The 13,616-nt window shown below is 40.1% G+C and overlaps 1 long non-coding RNA gene across 1 annotated transcript; it reads left to right on the top strand.

Annotated features, from left to right (window-relative positions):
• Window positions 1–5,797: 5,797 nt before the first annotated feature.
• LOC120448955 lies at window positions 5,798–6,410 on the top strand. Its single transcript, XR_005616166.2, has 2 exons — window positions 5,798–6,140; window positions 6,203–6,410. It is a non-coding gene; the product is annotated as an uncharacterized LOC120448955 (long non-coding RNA).
• Window positions 6,411–13,616: the final 7,206 nt, after the last annotated feature.

Raw genomic sequence — 13,616 nt, 5'->3', positions numbered from 1 at the left:
GTTCAGTTGACAAACGCGAAGGAAAAAAGGCTGAAACGCTGTTAAATTATGCCCGCTCAAAAAGAGTTGAATGACGTGGGGAAATGGTATACGAGTATACATACGAGTATACGGAGATAGGATGTGGGCCACTGGACGACACATATGGAGGGATCGGGGTGATAACGACGAGCCTGTGGTTACCACAGCTCAAGTGCCAATTAATAAGTTTGCCTTTGGTATGAATGAATGGCAACCCTTCCGGGCAGCCCTCGTCAACTCAGCTCGTCTGATTGCCGCTGAAGAGTTTGGGATCCTGATTCGCTTTTGGCTTGGGGTACTGGTACTGGTACTGGTACTGGTACTGGTACTGGTACTGGTACTGGTACTGGTACTGGTACTGGTACTGGTAGTGGTACTGGTACGGACCCAACGGGTTGGTCAGCCTTGCGTGCATGAATTATTCAAAGAAAAGGATATTAAAAGCACACAGATACGCACAACTACATGCATGCCCATGTACACATGTACTTCGCGGAGTATCCTTTTTATGGGCCCCAATTCCACCACTTGATTCTGCAGCGGACGAGGATGCGCCTGAGTAATTGGAAGTTTTTACTGCTGCCTCGTTTGCTTCAATTTCGCGTTTTCACAATTTTTGTTTTTCTTTTTTTTTTATCAAGTGGCATTCCTCACCGTTGATGAAGCAAATTTTAATGAATAATGTGCGGACACACGCGTTGTGATGAAATATTTATGACCCCTTCATCGGCTCTTTAGGACGAAGAAACTCCAAAGGGAATATTTCGGGTGACGTGCTGAAGCGAATGTTACTTGAGAAATTGCGAAATGAATATTTCGATTTTACCTAATTAAAAAATCATTAACGAAAATTAATATTGATGTAAGAAAACTATTTTCTTGATAATTAAATAAATTATCTTTTATTTTCAAAGTGAATAGGTAAGAGATAATAACTAAGATACAGGTAAAGCTTAAAAGGGAGAATTACTTTGTAAATATATAAATAACTATGAAATTAGTTCTGCCATTAACATTTTCCCCTTTTAATTCGCTCCAAAAATTATTTATTGTTTCCTTACACTTACTTATCCACGGCAAAAACTGTCACGCAGCCAACAAAGTGACTCAATAAATTACCCATTGTGATTTCCTTGTTAATGCATTTCATTGAGAGACCCAGTTCTTTATAATTCAATTTATTGAGAACCCGTGCTCATTTTTATTCAGTTTTCTGGAGCACAGCGGCTTTTGTTTCCCTCCGGTCGATAAGGATTCTTGAGAATTTTCCATCCTCGCGAGGCCTCGTTTTAACATTTCAATTAGCATATCGGTGGGGAAGTGCACGTAGTTATATATGTATACACGATGCCCCGAAAAATAATAATAAATAATATGCTTGGGACTCGCTGAATAAAATGAGAATGGGATCAAAGTACCAGTAGTAATATCAGAATTTTCTCGAGCGCATTGTTGCCATTGTTTCGCTGACTGTTGTCTGTTTTTCTTTCACTTGAGCTGAGCTTGTTTCACTTTCCGGCTCCGCCCGTGGGTCTCCATTTCCATCTCCATCTCCATCTCCATCTGCACCGCCAGCCCCATCTCCTCCACGGGATTCTGGACAGGGTTCTCCGGTGGATCTCGTTCCCAACATTGTCTGTCTGTTGATTTTCTGTTGGCCATGTTCCACTGCACTTGCACTTGTTGTTCGCCGGCAAATTGTTGTTCTGTTCTGCTCTGCAGTTGCTATCTGCTGTTTCAGCTCACCCGCCAGCGTTTAATTCAATGTAAACGTGCTAAAGACCATTCCACCATTCCAGCAGTCTACCATTCCAGCAGTCTAGCATCCTGGCCTGGGAAACAACAAATGTTTAAATTGTTGCAAACAAGGAGCGATAGTGTTGCAGCCTTTTGTTCGCCGAATTCGAGTGAAAACAACGCAACAGTTACGAAGCATTATCCGTCGCAATGTCATAATTATCGCGTGTTTTCACATCTTCATTGCATACATCGTGGCTCGTCACAGTTCCCGATTTTCCATCCAATCGAGTTGGGTATGCCAATTGAAAATAGGCTTAAAAATAATATATACCGGTTTTCTTTTACGTAATGGATCTTTTGTACCATTATTTGCCAAACTTTTTATTAAACATAACAAACAGACAAATCATTTGGATTAAACGAAACAAATTAACAATTAATAATTAAACGTTATTAAATTTGATTTGCTATATTGAAGCACTATAAATGGAGGATAAAGGGAAAATAAATATTTTCCACCTAAGGAAATATCCAATATTTAATATGATTGACTTTTCGCGCTCTTTGCTTAAGAACTTCTCAGATTTTCGTACTCTGGACTGGACTCTGGTATACCCATCATTATATATGATGTTAACCAAATCCAATCTGTTGGAATTTGCTTGTGTAAGCTTGCAACCAAATAATATTAGCAAAAATTAGTTTTCCGACTTATCCCGGCTTTACCTTTGGAAGTGCCTTTCGTTTGTCCAACCCTCAAAATTAGCCAACATACTTGGTGGCCCAGTCTTGAACTTGTGTGGTTTAAGTTCTTCTTACCCATTAATTATTTATGAGTTTTTGTGGGTAAAACATATGCCAAGGGCAACGATAAGAGTTTTTCCCATAAATTATGTTGCTGCCAAAACAGGAAAGGTCATTCAATGATAGAGGCCAAACTTTTGGCTACATTTCAGGGTTAAATGGTAATAAGTTTCAGGGTTGAACCGCTTCTAACTGAATTCTGCCCAAAGGTGTCTATGAATTTTTAATACATTTCGTGGTTATAAACGCATAAATGCTGTTTATATTGGCCGATTGAAAATCGAGACTAATTATTAGAGAGACTAATTATTAGATATCTAACTCAATTTAAATTATAAAATAAATGGAAAATTATCGTTTACCAATTAGCAGCGAATTTTCATGCTGGCGGTTCATTATTTACTTAATGTCTAGTCTAAAGAAAAATATACCAAGCGAGCAAACTCAATGAAAACATGCTGTTCAGATGGAAAAGTTCGGGCAAAGAACAACATCATTAAATCAATATTAAATGAGCAAAGTTTAAAATTTAAATTTAAATTTCATCAACCTTGAAGTTAACTAAACGATCACAACTCATATGCGGCAGGAAAGCCAAAGGAGGGTACCTTTTAAGAACTTGGCCAAAGTTCAACGGGTGTTTCGCAACTAAATTAAGTTGGTTTTTGCCCAAGTGTGTACTTGACGAAAAGTTTTTCAGTGCTCTACATGCTTGTCCTGCGTAATTCAAGTTATTAATTAAGGGTCAAGTGGCATGCAATAGAGGCACTGGCGGTCACAAGTAAATTAAGAAAAATCCCTGTACACTAAAAGTGTAGTAAAATATTTATTTGTACAGCTCAAAAACTAAACTCATTTGAAGTTTGTTTCTTTCCATATTTAATAGTCAGATCACTCTTCATTTAGATTTGTATCCAACTGCTCCGGCGAATGACATTATTTTCAGAGCAGACTATCAATTACTTAAAGAAAATAATTAAAGCTGCGTGACATTTTTCCGATTTCGCAGCCTCACACATCTCGGCATCTTGGGTTCAATAGCAGGCCGCCGGCTCAATTACAAGCCAAAAAAAAAGAAGGAAAAATGTGGAAAAATAAGGCTTGCAGGCCAGGCCGTTGACGTTGGGTGAAAACACAAGTAAGGCAGCAGAGCAGCGCCAACTGATCAATTATTCAAACAGCATCGAACTGGGTCATGATGTCGAATGGCTCGAGCCGGAGCAGCCACCCAAGCAAAGTGCCCAGGGACACATGGAAACAGGGACAGGCGGAGTCTGCAGAGTCTCAAGAAATGAGATTCGGCTGATTGAATTGAATTTCGACAAGGTCGGAATGATTTCGGGTTTTCGTATTCCGCTGTAATTAAATTTTCTTACAAAAATCCTTGCTTGCCAATATTTCCCTGGCCAAACAATTAAGAAGCCAAAGCGAAGCGAGACAGACTGGACAGGCGAATAAATGGAGCGAACTGCCTCAATGGCAAATTAAATAACGCGCCTAAAGTTTGTACAATTGATGCGATTTCACGCAACGCAGACCCCGAGGGGTTGAGAGGTCGAAAACCCCTCAAAAATAAAGCGTGTAGAAGGAAAATAGAAAATTTTGTCTACAAAAAAAAAGGAGCAAACTTTGTGGCACGACACGATAACATTGAATGAAAATTGAGAGCGGAGCTAGAGCAGTGCCCACAAAAAATATAAAGAAAAGCGAAATTGAACGCGGGTTGAAAAAAGGCAAAGCCGTGTACGAAAATATTTGGTAAACGTTGAAATTAAATGAACCGAAACTGCAAAAGAAAATAATCCTAAATAGACCGACCGGTGGAAAATCAGAGCTGAAATGAAAAATTCGTGAATGAATACACGTAGATGATCAGCGGAAAGTGAATGAAATCCATTTCAGTCAAAGACAACGAAATAAGTCCGTGATATGTGAATAACTTTGAATTTAATAAGGTAATCAAAACACGCTAAACAGACTTTCCTAATGTAAGCAAATCAAATACACATATCTTAAAAACTATTTGATAACAGATTAAATTTCCACCCATACTTATGTTTACTTTAAGTTGGGCAAAAAAATGCTGCATACATCAGGGCGCAGCCAACGAATTTAATCTGTTTTTGCCCCACAGAAGCCCAACACACAAAAGCCTAGTGCGGAAAATAATAGAAAAGCGTATAAAAAGCGAGCCCCAGGAGTTGGGTACGTTGATGCGTTAAATTTAAACAAATAAACAGCAGCAGACCCAAATAAAAATCGTTTGCAGGCATTGCCCAAATTGACAAACACAAAAAACCTGAGCCATTCCAAAAGTGTGCGCCCGTGTGCCCATTGAAGGTACACACACACACATATATATATGTATATAAAACAGAAGTGAGTGTATATGTATATATAGAGCGGAACATAAAACGCGAAATGTGTGATTCTGGGTCAAAGACACGGGCGGCTAAGCAAACAAACCGACTCACAGACAGATGTAATGGAACAGCCTAGACAAGGACTTGCATAATTTAAATGTGAGTGTGCGGTTTGCTTAGCGCCTGGAGATCTGCCGCACCCACACCAATGCACTCAGAAAAATAACGCAAGTGTTTAAAAATACATTTTTGGATATGGTGTTAAAACATCTTTTTATGAATATTTTATACTTACATACTAACCAGATATCTGTCTATTTTAAATTATATCCAAAGATTTAGCTAAGAAACTATCTTTTTTAAGTTTTCTTAAGCCCTGAACGGTTATTTTTTCTCAGTATTGGACATCAACGCTAGTTGGCGAAAGGAAACAGCCACTCAAAGTGTTGTTGCGGGCACCAGCTGCTAGATCCTTGTGCTTAGAGCTTAGCAGAATCGCTCTCTGCCTTTATCTTTCCATGTGTGCGTGTTGATAATGAGCCATTCCGCACGTATGTGTGTGTGTGGGTGTAAGTGGGCGGATACTTATCACATATGTGTTCTGTGTGGGCCGCAAGAATTTATAGCCTACTTTATGGCTTACTAATGAACTTTCAACTCTGCGCTTAGAGCAGCAGATTTCCAGGGATGCCAGTCGTCTACATATGTATGTATGTATATATGTTTACCCACTAGCCGGGTGGTTACCCACTAATGGATTTCATATACTCCCCCACTTGACGACCTTGAACACTTTAAAGTTTAGGGGCGAATCGATTGGGAAAACAATTTGTAGGCTGGCAGTAAAGACGTTTATCTATCGCAGCAAGCGGAACACATTTCAATGGTTTGTTTTTTTCCCCCCATTTTTCGTAACTTTTTCAGTTGTCCAGGCACCATAAATCGCTCAAACATGGCAAGCAAAGTAAAACAAATTGAAAGGGGACCAGGGCCCAAGGACTACAAAAAATGCAGCAAGCTAAACAAAAAGCGGGAGAGAGATGGAAATGAAAAGCTCACAAAATGGAGTCGTAAAGCAAATGGAGCGGACACACACATACACAGACGCTCGGTTTCCGGTAGCCCTGCATGCATATGCAACCATATTTATGATGCACCCGCCACGCCCACTTAAATGGGCGGACACGGGAATCGAAAGATTTCATCGTACAAGTGAGCCGAACTAACTACAATTTTATATCGTAAGCCAACAACAACTGTGCGTTTCGGTTTAGGATTTAAGTTTTCCAAGCAAATGTGTAACTTTGAAAATAAACTTTAACTTCGATTTGGATTTAAACGACAAACATCGCTATTTGGATGTTCCCTGCTTAAAGGTTTAAAAAAAGGATTATGAAGAACCCTCAAGAGCAAAGATTCGCTTCCATAAGACTGTTGATATATCCAAAATCAAAGCATCCCAAATATATTATAAATTTATAAGCATCATTTATTCTCATCAAAGTTGAGAGTGCTCGTGCACTGTCTAACATAAAATAATAACATTTAATTAACAAATATTAAAAAAGAAAATAGCAATACATCTCGGAAGAAGTAAATTAATTGAAGCTTGTCAAAGCTGAGAAGCAAGGCGCAGATGAAATTCCCAACTCATTAAAAGGCAATTTCTCTCCATTATACGGAGGGCAGGACGCAGAAAACTCCCAGGACTCGCAGAACTCTCACGATACGCAGGACTACATGGTAGCAAGTTAGGAGCACCAAAGACATCAAGAAGCGAGAATCGAGAATCGAAACAAAACAAAACGAAAGCAAAAGACAAACACTCATGAGTGGCTTTTCACTTGCGTCTGCTGCTTTCTGCTCTTGGACCCAAAAATCAATAGCGGGCAAATTTTTATTTATAGTCCTTTTTTTTAGGTTCGGCCAAGGGGCAGGCATTTGCCATTTGCCTCCGCCTCCGGTTGGGTTTTCATTTGACTTGGCTTGCAGTTCAAAGGCTCCTGATTCCGTTTCGAGGTCAGCGCCACCAGCACCACCACCACCGCCTTGTCCTGTCAAGTGCCACTTAGACCCATGTGTGTGTGCGCCTGTCAAGAGGTCCTTTCAATGGGGTATTTTCTCTACTTTTTCAGCACGAGAGCAGGACAAGGAAAATCGAGCATTAAGTCGATAACTGGGCGATTAGTTAAGTTTTTATGTGGGTAGGCTGAAAGTTTTGATGCCAGCACCGCCTCCTGTCAATATTCATTTATTACTTGTCCAAGTTAAGGAACACAAAACAAAATTGGGTAAATACGTGGCCAGCAAACTGTTGGTCAAATGCAAAAGCCCAAGTGGCTAAGCAATTCCGTAAGAAAGCGAGGTTCATTTCACAAAAAAATAAAGGAATTTCAGCAGCGCCGAAGAAATTTCAATAAGCTAAGGAAAAATTCTTGGGAAATCAATCAATCGGTTTGCACAACCAGCCTTAAAATAAATATAGGAAATACATAAAAGTTGGCACTAAGCCGAATTTATACGCTTTTACAAATCAAGCCAGCATGCGGCAATGAAAAATAAATAAATAAGTTGCACCCCGGGCGTTCCACAAACTATTCCACTTGGAATGGTACACGCCGATTTGGTTGGCCAACATGTAATACACTCAATTAGGCCAATTCCGTGCACCATATTTATGGCCTCAAATATTTTTATGCCAGCCAAATCGATGGGGTGAAAGCTGACCGCCATAAACTAAAGCGGAACATTCTTGCCACTTCCGAAGGGCCATAAAAATCGAAGCCATATAAATGAGCCCGCAGAGCGGATGTGGCAAAAGAATATATAAAGTACATATAACTTAAGTTGGACAAATTCTGACTCCCACTGCACTCGAGTGTCGTCCACTTGGACAAACTGATTAATTGCCACTCGACGAGCGATGGAAGTGGACCAGGACACCAAGGAGGATGGATCCTGGTGGGCCCTAATCCTGCAATTCCCACGGTTCAGTGGTTGTCGCTCCTCTTTTTTTGCTGCTCTTTTTTTTCTTTTTTTTTTTTTGCCTCATGCAAATTACAAATTTTGTCGGCGGACCGCGGACTTTGGTCGCCTTCTGTTGGCAGCGACAAAAGTTGAAATAAATTTAATTATTTGTTGGACCCGCAATGCGGTAGCGTTAGCCCAGCTCCATGGATTGGCATTCGTTTTGTTGTCCCTTCTTTTTTCGTATTCGTATTTCGGTGATTCTCGGTGGCTGTTTAGACTTGGATAAGCTGAGCCTTAGCAGCAAACGATGATAAATTAAAAAGGAGACATTTATTTAAGAACATAATCTTTGTTCAGAGAGATAAGTGGATGATATTACTAGAATACCCGTTTTTTTTGAAGAGCATATGCATTTTGGTTTAGCTTAAGTCCTCACAACTAAATGTATTCCTTAACTTTAAACTACAGCCTTGAGATGTTTTATTCCCTAAGCTTACAAAAAATAAAGCATAGACATTTACTGATAATTTTCTTTTAAAGCTTGTCTTAAAGTCCAAACATTCAAATTATAATAGTTTATTTAAAAATGAAATGGCTCGACACTCAATTAATCAAAAGCATGCAGACACATTTGGGTTAATTGAATTACGAAAACCACTTAAATAGCACTGCAGATTGGGTAATGGCAGATTTGATTCTCATTCAGCTCTCGTCCTTCGTCCTTCGCCCTTAGTACTTCGAAAACGATTGTCATTGTGCGACGGCGGACCTAATGTGATCCGCATAATGAGCAACTTGAACTGCATTTGCGCAACGAAACTCATCGCTTTGAATGGCCAACTCATTTATTTGGCTTAGCCGAATGCAAATGGCCGTCGTGACAAATGACATGCAATTTTCAAGCCCAACAGAAATGCAATTAAAACAAGCAGTTAGCCGGCGGCAAAGGATGTGCCCCCCACAAAAAAAATTAGGATACAAGTGTGGGAGTAGCTTCAAAGGGACTTGAACACTTTCAGGGTCTGGGCGAAAAGGTGGCCACAAAGCCATGTTAGAAACATGGCCACAAAGGCGCGGCGAAGGGGGTTTGGGGGGAGCTGTGACAGCACCAACATGTGGCTGCAGTTTTTTCCTTCTATTCCATTCGTTTTTTGTTTTTTTTTTTTTTTGTTTTATTCGGCTTGGACAATGGCGTTGCCTGGATTTTCATGTCAGTCTAAAGCTGAGCCGCAAACAAAGCGATGGCCAGGCGGCCAGCAGACCAAGTGCGATAAATCCTCGGAAACACAACACCCAAATACTGAGTGGGTGGAATGGGTGGCCCCATGGAGAACAGCAGTTATATATGTATTCATACTTAAAAAGACTTTTATGTAAAAGATTCGTCTGGCTCCCATTGCGTGCAGTTTATTCGCCTGCGGTTAAATTGTATTAAAAATCAATTTGCAATGCCTTCGTGGGAATTCAATTTTCTGTGACCGAAAAGACCTCAGGATCAATTGGATTTTGGGGCAAAAAGTATTCAACATTGACAGGCATGGCAAAAAAACCTATTAAGAATTTATTTTGCAACGTGACATAAGTAATTATTTTTTTCAAATGAAATCCATATATGTTTATGGTTGTTGTAATACGGAAACACTTTTAAATGAAGCAAATGAAAAATAACAAATGTGTAAAGCTTGAACAGTTTCTATTGATTTCAGATTTATTTAATTAGTTGTCATCCCCTTAAATATTGCCAAATGACCTAGTTTGCTCATAACCATCTGTTGTTATCTAAATTATCTAAAAATAAATACAAAGTTAAATATGAGCTGTCATGGCGGCTAGCCAACATAATTAGCTAAAATAAATAAAAATAACTATTTCAAGTTTTAACAAAGCGATAATATCCTCAAAGACAGAGCTACCAGTAAATAAGGATTTTAATTTAACGTGAAACGGGGCTGTTTTTGTGCAGTGAATTAAATTAATTGGCCAACATATTATCAAATGCACACGAGTATAAATGAAATGAAATCTGTTGCAGTCACATTAAGGAAATATACGTATAGACATGTAAATTAATATGTAGATATATTATCGTTGATGGAAATTGATAGCCATAGGTCACCGATAAAACCGCAAACAGAACCGCAAACAGGCCAAGAGACGAAAGCCCCGGATGCATATACAGGACCTCCATCTCCTCCATCGCCTCCATCTCCTCCTGCTCCTCCTGCTCCTGATGACCCTCGTCCCCCATCCTGGCCAGCATTGTGGCCATTTATCGACGGATCGGCCAGCACCCATGAACAATGCAAATTGAATTCCAATGACGAGCTATCAATGATGCGTGGCTCAAATTTGCAATTCGTGTTTTGTCGCTCGGACGGAAACAATCACAGAGCCCAATGCCAATCAAAACAGAAAAAGCAAAAACTGTTGACCAACAACTGCGATTACAGGCAGTTATTCGAAGCAGCAATAATCTTTTTGTTTTACACACATTAAATACACAGCTCTCTTAAATTTGACTCTATGTTACAAGTTTGCCATTTTAAAACAATATACCTAATTTAAACTTTATGTTTAATTACAATTGATTATTAAATGGTTTGGCCTAACTTTTGATAGCCGAAATGAGATCCAACCCAATTAAAAAGTTTTGCAAGTATTCCAACATTTTAATTTTAAAACTTTGAGGGAAAATGTACAACATTTGATATGAGTTAGGTTTCTCTGCCCTTCAGTTTAAATTTAATTTCGTATTACTTTTTAAAAATTCCCACACCAAACAGTGCTTAAAAATCAATACATGTCGACCTAACAGACCGAAAATTCCCATTTGCATAGGTAATATTAAATGTATTTTGCTCAGCCCACAAAAAAAGGTCGCAAATGCTGGCGCATATATAAATAGAATGGCAGAACTCATTAGCAAATATTTGGCCTACTCGCAGCCCCGCCCAGCTGAAAAATGGATGGGTGGAGAAAAAAAAAACACTTAACACCTGGCCGCAGGTGAATGGGAAGGACGACCAGAAGGACGAAGGACGAAAGACAGCAGCCGTAAAGCCGCAAAAACCCGAAAAGGTCGAAACGAAGTTTTGGCAAATCGTTTATAAATCGCTTAGTTGGCAATGCCATTGGCAAAGTCCAGGTGACTGCAAAGTTGGCCAGCTGGCAGGAGGACAACCGCAATGCGAGCTGAACTGAGTGGGAATAAACGAAAGCGATTCCCAATCCATGGATAGCACCATTTCCGGCTTGTAGCTGCGGCAAAGGGTGAATAATTTCCCATATCCGCCGCATGGCGATCCCGTTTCCGGTCGCTTCTCCATCGCGCATATCCTTTGGCGTTGGGACGACAATGAGAAAGAGTTCCTGCCCCTTCCCCTCTGATCCGAACGCAGTAAACTTTTCACGCACGCATGTGTGTTTGCTTTGGATGGCACCCTTTACCCTTTACCCTTAACCCTTTACCCGCATCCCCTTAACCCTTGAAACCCCGAAGCTTGCCAGCAAAAATTTCAAACGGAACGGCGTGCCTGTAATTGCGGCCCATTGTCTATTCCAAATGACTGGCTTTGAGGTAGGTCCCTGGACTCTTTCTTTGAAATCGCCAAAATTTACGAAACTTCTTTCGTTGAATGTCGTATTGAAATTGAATGGGAACAGTTGCTGCTTGTCGTTCAATGCACTTGCTTCAAACGTGTTTGAGCCAGACGTGGCTGTGTTGTAACTTGTTTGAGTTGCAGGGGAGGCGGCCAACATGCTTGAGAAGGATGTCCAACCAGTATTGTCCTTACAGCACAATATCCCTCTTCCTGGGCCTGTTGAGCTTCCCCTTCATACATGTTCTTTCCAGAACTTTAACTCCTTATGTTTTCATTCCTTAAAATACAATGTTGCTAAAATTCAATCCAAACTGTCATGACTTAGATATTTACATTTAAGGTACAATTTATTAAATTTGAATTCTATTTTATTTTATTACCTATAAGTATTTAAAAACGGTGGTTCAAACCAGTTGAGCAGGACCAATGAGAGTTAAGTTTGATTTAGTGATTAAAGCGCTGTCTTGCTCAAATTATAAATAAATAAAGCAAAAAGCATTACGTGCATATTTAAATGCTCTTTAAATGCAAGCAAACGACAAAATTAAAAAAAAAACTTTAAATTACTTTAAAATTACCGAATTTACTTAACCATCTCGCCACCCGAATGTTTTCTTGGCCTCCACATCGATCTGGTTTTCTTAACAAACAATTCAGCTTGATTAAATTTTAATAATAAATGCGGCCACCTCTTTAAAACAACATTACAGCCAATGACCCACATTCCTGTGTGTTGCAGTGGTGAAATGGCGAAAAGGAAAATCGTCGGGCCGGCTTAAGTCTAACAGATTTCGGCTAACAGCCGCAAAGTTTTTAGCCGCTTTGAGAAGCGATGAATAACGGCAACACAACTTTTGTTGTCCGAGGACAATGTCTGTGGGGTTTTGGCAACAAACAACAAACAACAAAATAATGTAAACAGTGGGCCCAAATGGGTGGGTGGCAAACGCACAAAAGTAGGCTTCATTCTAACACTTAACATGCTCGTTAAATGTCAAGAGGAAAGTGGCTGAAAAGTCAATGACCAGCCGAGGATTTCCCACACCCGCCCTCTGTTGGCGAAAAACAAAATGTGAAAAGTGTAATAACAATAGCAAAAGTTTGTTGTTTTCTTTTTTTGTTTTTTTTTTTTTTTTGGAGTTGAATGAGCGCACTTAGTTAGCGCACGAAGGGTTTCCCATGGTGTTGAATGCGAATTCCATTGCACTCTTTGCCAGTGAAAAGTCCTCCTCAGGATTTTCCCAACCCCCCACCCCCCTCGTATCGTGACATGTCTCAGGCCGCGGAAAAACAAAAAAGAAATGTGATAAATTTTCGCGTCCGCTGGGGAAAATGTGGAACACCAAACACAATCATTTTTGTGCGGCTTGTTATACGTCGCGGTGGGGAAAATGCAATTACAATGCCCACATTTATATTGTTTACGATTCTCCGGGGTTCACTCATTATTTATGTTCCGTCAATCTGTCCATCAACACATTAACTAAGCACACCCACACCTGCACTCACCTGCGGGAATTCAGACAAAGGATAACAAAGTCATAGCCAAAAAACACAATGGCCCACGGAATGGTGCGGGGAAAAACTAAATTATATATTTAACCATTGCAATGCAAATTTTCCGAGCGAATAATAGAAGGGGAGAGCGGCGAAACCAGGTAGCATGCCGCCCATTTTTCTGGCGCATCGTAAAAGTGCCCAGATCCAAACCGCACTCAAAGAAATTATGCGAAAACAAAACTGCCGTGTTAGGGAAAATTCGCAGGAAAAGGGGGAAAAGTGGAAATTGGGGAAAATGCGAAAGGAAAAAGGCCAAAAGGCAACACGCACACATGGAATGTGTGTGTGTGTGGGGGGGGTGGAAATCATAAAAGAAAGGCGCGATGCCAGCGACGCGAATGAGCAAACAGCCTTAATAAAAATTTCATTTCCTTAATCAAATGCATTATCAAATTACAAAAACAAAGGCAACATCCTTGGAGATCCTGGGCGTGGCGGCATAAAAGGAAATTTCGCTCTGCGGCTCCTGCGGTTGCTGGGCTCAGAAAAGCAAAACAAAAAGAAAGGATGAAACTTCCACCTGCCCGATGACAACCGACAACGCATATCCTCGATA

The sequence above is a fragment of the Drosophila santomea genome, chromosome 3L, assembly GCF_016746245.2.
Source record: "Drosophila santomea strain STO CAGO 1482 chromosome 3L, Prin_Dsan_1.1, whole genome shotgun sequence".
NCBI lineage: Eukaryota > Metazoa > Arthropoda > Insecta > Diptera > Drosophilidae > Drosophila > Drosophila santomea.
The sequence above is the reverse complement of the archived record's forward strand: the minus strand, read 5'-3'. Positions and strand labels throughout refer to the sequence as shown.